We start from the raw sequence: 7,675 nt of genomic DNA on the forward strand, positions 1-7,675 counted from the left end.
TCTCTGCCGCCTGGGACCGGGGTTGACCTGTTGTCCCTGCCGGACTTAGAAATTTTTTCTCTCCCGCCTGGGACCGGGGTTGACCTGTTGTCCCTGCCGGACTTAGAAATTTTTTCTCTCCAGCCCGGGACCGGGGTTGACCTGTTGTCCCTGCCGGACTTAGAAAATTTTTCTCTCCAGCCCGGGACCGGGGTTGACCTGTTGTCCCTGCCGGACTTAGAAATTTTTTCTCTCCCGCCTGGGACCGGGGTTGACCTGTTGTCCCTGCCGGACTTAGAAATTTTTTCTCTCCAGCCTGGGACCGGGGTTGACCTGTTGTCCCTGCCGGACTTAGAAATTTTTTCTCTGCCGCCTGGGACCGGGGTTGACCTGTTGTCCCTGCCGGACTTAGAAAATTTTTCTCTGCCGCCTGGGACCGGGGTTGACCTGTTGTCCCTGCCGGACTTAGAAAATTTTTCTCTCCCGCCTGGGACCGGGGTTGACCTGTTGTCCCTGCCGGACTTAGAAATTTTTTCTCTGCCGCCTGGGACCGGGGTTGACCTGTTGTCCCTGCCGGACTTAGAAATTTTTTCTCTGCCGCCTGGGACCGGGGTTGACCTGTTGTCCCTGCCGGACTTAGAAATTTTTTCTCTGCCGCCTGGGACCGGGGTTGACCTGTTGTCCCTGCCGGACTTAGAAATTTTTTCTCTCCAGCCTGGGACCGGGGTTGACCTGTTGTCCCTGCCGGACTTAGAAATTTTTTCTCTCCCGCCCGGTACCGGGGTTGACCTGTTGTCCCTGCCGGACTTAGAAATTTTTTCTCTGCCGCCTGGGACCGGGGTTGACCTGTTGTCCCTGCCGGACTTAGAAAATTTTTCTCTCCCGCCTGGGACCGGGGTTGACCTGTTGTCCCTGCCGGACTTAGAAATTTTTTCTCTGCCGCCTGGGACCGGGGTTGACCTGTTGTCCCTGCCGGACTTAGAAAATTTTTCTCTCCCGCCCGGGACCGGGGTTGACCTGTTGTCCCTGCCGGACTTAGAAATTTTTTCTCTGCCGCCTGGGACCGGGGTTGACCTGTTGTCCCTGCCGGACTTAGAAATTTTTTCTCTCCCGCCCGGTACCGGGGTTGACCTGTTGTCCCTGCCGGACTTAGAAATTTTTTCTCTGCCGCCTGGGACCGGGGTTGACCTGTTGTCCCTGCCGGACTTAGAAAATTTTTCTCTCCCGCTCGGAACCGGGGTTGACCTGTTGTCCCTGCCGGACTTAGAAAATTTTTCTCTCCCGCCTGGGACCGGGGTTGACCTGTTGTCCCTGCCGGACTTGGAGCCCGAGGAGGGGATCGGCCACCAGGTAAACCTCCGCTGAAAGCGGCCACGGTTTACCTGGTGCCCGGGGAGCGAATCGGACACCAGGTCAACCTCAGCTGAAGCGGCCGGGGTTGACCTGCTGTCCCTGCCGGACTTGGAAAATTTTTCTCTCCAGCCTGGGACCGGGGTTGACCTGTTGTCCCTGCCGGACTTAGAAATTTTTTCTCTCCCCGCCTGGGACCGGGGTTGACCTGCTGTCCCTGCCGGACTTGGAGCCCCAGGAGGGGATCGGCCACCAGGTCAACCTCCGCTGAAAGCGGCCACGGTTTACCTGGTGCCCGGGGAGCGAATCGGACACCAGGTCAACCTCTGCTAAAGCGACCGAGGTTGACCTGGTGCCCGGGGAGCGAATCTGACACCAGGTCAACCTCTGCTAAAGCGCCAGAGGTTGACCTGGTGCCCGGGGAGCGAATCGGACACCAGGTCAACCTCTGCTAAAGCGGCCGGGGTTGACCTGCTGTCCCTGCCGGACTTAGAAAATTTTTCTCTCCAGCCTGGGACCGGGGTTGACCTGTTGTCCCTGCCGGACTTAGAAATTTTTTCTCTCCCGCCTGGGACCGGGGTTGACCTGTTGTCCCTGCCGGACTTAGAAAATTTTTCTCTGCCGCCTGGGACCGGGGTTGACCTGTTGTCCCTGCCGGACTTAGAAAATTTTTCTCTCCCGCTCGGAACCGGGGTTGACCTGTTGTCCCTGCCGGACTTAGAAAATTTTTCTCTCCCGCCTGGGACCGGGGTTGACCTGTTGTCCCTGCCGGACTTGGAGCCCCAGGAGGGGATCGGCCACCAGGTCAACCTCCGCTGAAAGCGGCCACGGTTTACCTGGTGCCCGGGGAGCGAATCGGACACCAGGTCAACCTCAGCTGAAGCGGCCGGGGTTGACCTGCTGTCCCTGCCGGACTTGGAGCCCGAGGAGGGGATCGGCCACCAGGTCAACCTCCGCTGAAAGCGGCCACGGTTTACCTGGTGCCCGGGGAGCGAATCGGACACCAGGTCAACCTCTGCTAAAGCGGCCGGGGTTGACCTGCTGTCCGTGCCGGACTTGGAGCCCGAGGAGGGGATCGGCCACCAGGTCAACCTCCGCTGAAAGCGGCCACGGTTTACCTGGTGCCCGGGGAGCGAATCGGACACCAGGTCAACCTCTGCTAAAGCGGCCGGGGTTCACCTGCTGTCCCTGCCGGACTTGGAGCCCGAGGAGGGGATCGGCCACCAGGTCAACCTCCGCTGAAAGCGGCCACGGTTTACCTGGTGCCCGGGGAGCGAATCGGACACCAGGTCAACCTCTGCTAAGGCGCCCGAGGTTGACCTGGTGCCCGGGGAGCGAATCGGACACCAGGTCAACCTCTGCTACGGCGGCCGGGGTTGACCTGCTGTCCCTGCCGGACTTAGAAAATTTTTCTCTCCCCGCCCGGAACCGGGGTTGACCTGTTGTCCCTGCCGGACTTGGAGCCCGAGGAGGGGATCGGCCACCAGGTCAACCTCCGCTGAAAGCGGCCACGGTTTACCTGGTGCCCGGGGAGCGAATCGGACACCAGGTCAACCTCTGCTAAAGCGGCCGGGGTTGACCTGCTGTCCCTGCCGGACTTGGAGCCCGAGGAGGGGATCGGCCACCAGGTCAACCTCCGCTGAAAGCGGCCACGGTTTACCTGGTGCCCGGGGAGCGAATCGGACACCAGGTCAACCTCTGCTAAAGCGGCCGGGGTTGACCTGCTGTCCGTGCCGGACTTGGAGCCCGAGGAGGGGATCGGCCACCAGGTCAACCTCCGCTGAAAGCGGCCACGGTTTACCTGGTGCCCGGGGAGCGAATCGGACACCAGGTCAACCTCTGCTAAAGCGGCCGGGGTTCACCTGCTGTCCCTGCCGGACTTGGAGCCCGAGGAGGGGATCGGCCACCAGGTCAACCTCCGCTGAAAGCGGCCACGGTTTACCTGGTGCCCGGGGAGCGAATCGGACACCAGGTCAACCTCTGCTAAGGCGCCCGAGGTTGACCTGGTGCCCGGGGAGCGAATCGGACACCAGGTCAACCTCTGCTACGGCGGCCGGGGTTGACCTGCTGTCCCTGCCGGACTTAGAAAATTTTTCTCTCCCCGCCCGGAACCGGGGTTGACCTGTTGTCCCTGCCGGACTTGGAGCCCGAGGAGGGGATCGGCCACCAGGTCAACCTCCGCTGAAAGCGGCCACGGTTTACCTGGTGCCCGGGGAGCGAATCGGACACCAGGTCAACCTCTGCTAAAGCGGCCGGGGTTGACCTGCTGTCCCTGCCGGACTTGGAGCCCGAGGAGGGGATCGGCCACCAGGTCAACCTCCGCTGAAAGCGGCCACGGTTTACCTGGTGCCCGGGGAGCGAATCGGACACCAGGTCAACCTCTGCTAAAGCGGCCGGGGTTCACCTGCTGTCCCTGCCGGACTTGGAGCCCGAGGAGGGGATCGGCCACCAGGTCAACCTCCGCTGAAAGCGGCCACGGTTTACCTGGTGCCCGGGGAGCGAATCGGACACCAGGTCAACCTCTGCTAAGGCGCCCGAGGTTGACCTGGTGCCCGGGGAGCGAATCGGACACCAGGTCAACCTCCGCTAAAGCGCCCGAGGTTGACCTGGTGCCCGGGGAGCGAATCGGACACCAGGTCAACCTCTGCTACGGCGGCCGGGGTTGACCTGCTGTCCCTGCCGGACTTGGAAAATTTCTCTCCCCGCCTCGGACCGGGGTTGACCTGCTGTCCCTACCGGACTTAGAACATTTTTCTCTCCCCGCCCCGGCCCGGGGGTTAACCTCGGGGCGCACAGCTTCCCGGGTCTGACGTGCACGTCCTGTCACCTCCCGGGCCCGGCGTCCTCGTCCTCCCTTCCCCTTGGGCCGGCTCGGAGGAAGTTTTCCCTCGGCCCGGCCTCCGGGTTAATTGTTTGGGCCCGGCTGACTGAGGCCAGGCTGCTGACGCTAAAGCCCGGGGAGGCGGGGGCCTACGGCCATACCGGACCGAATGCCCCCGATCTCGTCCGATCTCGGAAGGTAAACCGTCCCGGGCCTGGCTAGTACCTGGATGGGTGACCGCCTGGGAATCCCAGGTGCCGTAGGCAGCTTTTGGCCCCAGCGGGGGTAGAGCGGGGCGTGTGTCTGCCGTGCGGGAGCAGGGAAGCCGTGAGGCCAAGGCGGCGCGACGGTCCTGGGGGGCGCTGAGGCCTTTCCCTCTGCCTGCCTGCGTGTCGGGGGCGGGGGGGCGGGCGAGGAAGCTTAGGCCCTCACCCGGTGCGGTGCGATGGCTTGGGTCGGGTCGGGGAGAGGGAAGAAAGCGTGTGTGGAGCGTTGGTGGGGCAGGTGTGTGTGTGGGAGTGCTGGGTGGGGCAGGCCGTTGAGGCGGTGGCGGTGGTGGTGTTTTTGGTGGGAGTGAGTTGGGGTCAGGTGGGTGTGGGGTCCCGCCCGGGGGGTGGATGGTCTGAGGGTTAAGGCTTGGAACGTGCGTCTTGGGGGACCGTGGGTGGAGGTTGTTGAGAGCGGGGAAGGCCCTGGGTCTCGGTTGTGGACTATTAAGCCCGGTGGAGGGGGACCGTGGGGGGAGGTTGTTGAGAGCGGGGAAGGCCCTGGGTCCCGGTTGTGGACTATTAAGCCCGGTGGAGGGGGACCGTGGGTGGAGGTTGTTGAGAGCGGGGAAGGCCCTGGGTCTCGGTTGTGGACTATTAAGCCCGGTGGAGGGGGACCGTGGGTGGAGGTTGTTGAGAGCGGGGAAGGCCCTGGGTCCCGGTTGTGGACTATTAAGCCCGGTGGAGGGGGACCGTGGGTGGAGGTTGTTGAGAGCGGGGAAGGCCCTGGGTCTCGGTTGTGGACTATTAAGCCCGGTGGAGGGGGACCGTGGGGGGAGGTTGTTGAGAGCGGGGAAGGCCCTGGGTCCCGGTTGTGGACTATTAAGCCCGGTGGAGGGGGACCGTGGGTGGAGGTTGTTGAGAGCGGGGAAGGCCCTGGGTCTCGGTTGTGGACTATTAAGCCCGGTGGAGGGGGACCGTGGGTGGAGGTTGTTGAGAGCGGGGAAGGCCCTGGGTCCCGGTTGTGGACTATTAAGCCCGGTGGAGGGGGACCGTGGGTGGAGGTTGTTGAGAGCGGGGAAGGCCCTGGGACCCGGTTGTGGACTATTAAGCCCGGTGGAGGGGGACCGTGGGTGGAGGTTGTTGAGAGCGGGGAAGGCCCTGGGTCTCGGTTGTGGACTATTAAGCCCGGTGGAGGGGGACCGTGGGTGGAGGTTGTTGAGAGCGGGGAAGGCCCTGGGACCCGGTTGTGGACTATTAAGCCCGGTGGAGGGGGACCGTGGGTGGAGGTTGTTGAGAGCGGGGAAGGCCCTGGGTCCCGGTTGTGGACTATTAAGCCCGGTGGAGGGGGACCGTGGGTGGAGGTTGTTGAGAGCGGGGAAGGCCCTGGGACCCGGTTGTGGACTATTAAGCCCGGTGGAGGGGGACCGTGGGTGGAGGTTGTTGAGAGCGGGGAAGGCCCTGGGTCCCGGTTGTGGACTATTAAGCCCGGTGGAGGGGGACCGTGGGTGGAGGTTGTTGAGAGCGGGGAAGGCCCTGGGTCCCGGTTGTGGACTATTAAGCCCGGTGGAGGGGGACCGTGGGTGGAGGTTGTTGAGAGCGGGGAAGGCCCTGGGACCCGGTTGTGGACTATTAAGCCCGGTGGAGGGGGACCGTGGGTGGAGGTTGTTGAGAGCGGGGAAGGCCCTGGGTCTCGGTTGTGGACTATTAAGCCCGGTGGAGGGGGACCGTGGGTGGAGGTTGTTGAGAGCGGGGAAGGCCCTGGGACCCGGTTGTGGACTATTAAGCCCGGTGGAGGGGGACCGTGGGTGGAGGTTGTTGAGAGCGGGGAAGGCCCTGGGTCCCGGTTGTGGACTATTAAGCCCGGTGGAGGGGGACCGTGGGTGGAGGTTGTTGAGAGCGGGGAAGGCCCTGGGACCCGGTTGTGGACTATTAAGCCCGGTGGAGGGGGACCGTGGGTGGAGGTTGTTGAGAGCGGGGAAGGCCCTGGGTCTCGGTTGTGGACTATTAAGCCCGGTGGAGGGGGACCGTGGGTGGAGGTTGTTGAGAGCGGGGAAGGCCCTGGGACCCGGTTGTGGACTATTAAGCCCGGTGGAGGGGGACCGTGGGTGGAGGTTGTTGAGAGCGGGGAAGGCCCTGGGTCCCGGTTGTGGACTATTAAGCCCGGTGGAGGTGTTGCGTACGGTGGATGTAAGGGGGAGGGCGTATGAAGTGACCGAGGAGTGGGCAAGGAAACGGGGGGAAAAATTTGGAGGCGAAGGCGGCCGAAAAAGGGTGCGGTTGACCTGGTGCCCGGGGAGCGAATGGGCCACCAGGTCAACCCCCGCTGAAAGCAGCGGAGGTTGACCTGGTGCCCGGGGAGCGAATCGGCCACCAGGTCAACCCCCGCTGAAAGCACCGGAGGTTGACCTGGTGCCCGGGGAGGGAATCGGCCACCAGGTCAACCCCCGCTGAAAGCACCGGAGGTTGACCTGGTGCCCGGGAAGGGAATCGGCCACCAGGTCAACCCCCGCTGAAAGCACCGGAGGTTGACCTGGTGCCCGGGGAGGGAATCGGCCACCAGGTCAACCCCCGCTGAAAGCACCGGAGGTTGACCTGGTGCCCGGGGAGCGAATCGGCCACCAGGTCAACCCCCGCTGAAAGCAACGGAGGTTGACCTGGTGCCCGGGGAGCGAATGGGCCACCAGGTCAACCCCCGCTGAAAGCAGCGGAGGTTGACCTGGTGCCCGGGGAGCGAATCGGCCACCAGGTCAACCCCCGCTGAAAGCAGCGGAGGTTGACCTGGTGCCCGGGGAGGGAATCGGCCACCAGGTCAACCCCCGCTGAAAGCAGCGGAGGTTGACCTGGTGCCCGGGGAGGGAATCGGCCACCAGGTCAACCCCCGCTGAAAGCAGCGGAGGTTGACCTGGTGCCCGGGGAGCGAATCGGCCACCAGGTCAACCCCCGCTGAAAGCAGCGGAGGTTGACCTGGTGCCCGGGGAGGGAATCGGCCACCAGGTCAACCCCCGCTGAAAGCAGCGGAGGTTGACCTGGTGCCCGGGGAGGGAATCGGCCACCAGGTCAACCCCCGCTGAAAGCAGCGGAGGTTGACCTGGTGCCCGGGGAGCGAATCGGCCACCAGGTCAACCCCCGCTGAAAGCAGCGGAGGTTGACCTGGTGCCCGGGGAGGGAATCGGCCACCAGGTCAACCCCCGCTGAAAGCAGCGGAGGTTGACCTGGTGCCCGGGGAGGGAATCGGCCACCAGGTCAACCCCCGCTGAAAGCAGCGGAGGTTGACCTGGTGCCCGGGGAGCGAATCGGCCACCAGGTCAACCCCCGC

At 63.8% G+C, this 7,675-nt stretch overlaps 1 non-coding gene across 1 annotated transcript; it reads left to right on the forward strand.

The window, feature by feature from the left end:
* The first annotated feature begins 4,297 nt into the window (after window positions 1–4,297).
* Window positions 4,298–4,416, forward strand: LOC142006686 (5S ribosomal RNA). Its single transcript, XR_012643733.1, has one exon. It is a non-coding gene; the product is annotated as a 5S ribosomal RNA (ribosomal RNA).
* Window positions 4,417–7,675: the final 3,259 nt, after the last annotated feature.

Source organism: Carettochelys insculpta, unplaced genomic scaffold (assembly GCF_033958435.1).
Source record: "Carettochelys insculpta isolate YL-2023 unplaced genomic scaffold, ASM3395843v1 scaffold_0108, whole genome shotgun sequence".
Lineage (NCBI taxonomy): Eukaryota > Metazoa > Chordata > Testudines > Carettochelyidae > Carettochelys > Carettochelys insculpta.